This window comes from Rhinopithecus bieti, unplaced genomic scaffold (assembly GCF_001698545.2).
Source record: "Rhinopithecus bieti isolate Rb0 unplaced genomic scaffold, ASM169854v2 scaffold_52450, whole genome shotgun sequence".
NCBI classification, from domain to species: Eukaryota; Metazoa; Chordata; class Mammalia; order Primates; family Cercopithecidae; genus Rhinopithecus; species Rhinopithecus bieti.
This window is the reverse complement of record NW_016862884.1, coordinates 1-826: the sequence shown is the minus strand read 5'-3', so window position 1 is coordinate 826 and position 826 is coordinate 1. Positions and strand designations below refer to the sequence as shown.

General features: G+C 38.6%; 1 pseudogene; it reads left to right on the top strand.

The window, feature by feature from the left end:
* Window positions 1-282: 282 nt before the first annotated feature.
* On the top strand, window positions 283-822 carry LOC108525435 (isopentenyl-diphosphate Delta-isomerase 1-like; annotated as a pseudogene).
* Window positions 823-826: the final 4 nt, after the last annotated feature.

The following is an 826-nucleotide window of genomic DNA, read 5'->3' as shown; positions in this document are numbered from 1 at the left end:
ATTTTTATCAAATAAAAATCTGTTACAACTTTAAATCATCTTAGAAATCTGTTAGGCTTCACTTATTTTAGTAACATGCATGATCACTGACTAGGTCAAAAGCAGAGTAAAAATACAACCCAAGTATTAACTCAGTCCACTACACTATGCATAATTCAATAATAAATTGCATTCTTTCTTTTGAGAAGACTGCTGCTTAATGTCATTTGTGTTGCCTCCACAACCAAGCTATAAATTCATCAGGATGGGGTGTCCGTGGCTGGAGGCCTCTCAGGACAGATCAGACATTTTGTAATGATGCCTGAAATAAACACTCACCACCTCGATGAGCCACAGGTTCAACTCCTGGCAGAGATGTGTATCCTTATTGATGAGAATGATAATAAAATTGGGGCTGAGACCAAGAATTGTCACCTGAATGAGAACATTGAGAAAGGATTATTGCATCGCACTTCTAGTGTCTTCTTCAACACTGAAAATAAACTTCTGCTACAGCAAAGGTCAGATGCTAAGATTACCTTTCCAGGTTGTTTTACTAATACTTGTTGTAGTCATCCATTAAGTAATCCAGGTGAGCTTGGGGAAGATGACGCCCTTGGAGTGAGGCAAGCAGCACAGAGGCAGCTGAAAGCTGAGCTAGGAATTCCTTTGAAAGAGGTTCCTCCAGAAGAACTTAATTATTTAACACGAATTCACTACAAAGCTCAGTCGGATGGTATCTGAGGTGAACATGAAATGGGTTACATTTTGTTTGTGAGGAAGAATGTAACTCTGAATCCAGATTCCAATGAGATTAAAAGCTATTGTTACGTGTCAAAGGAAGAAA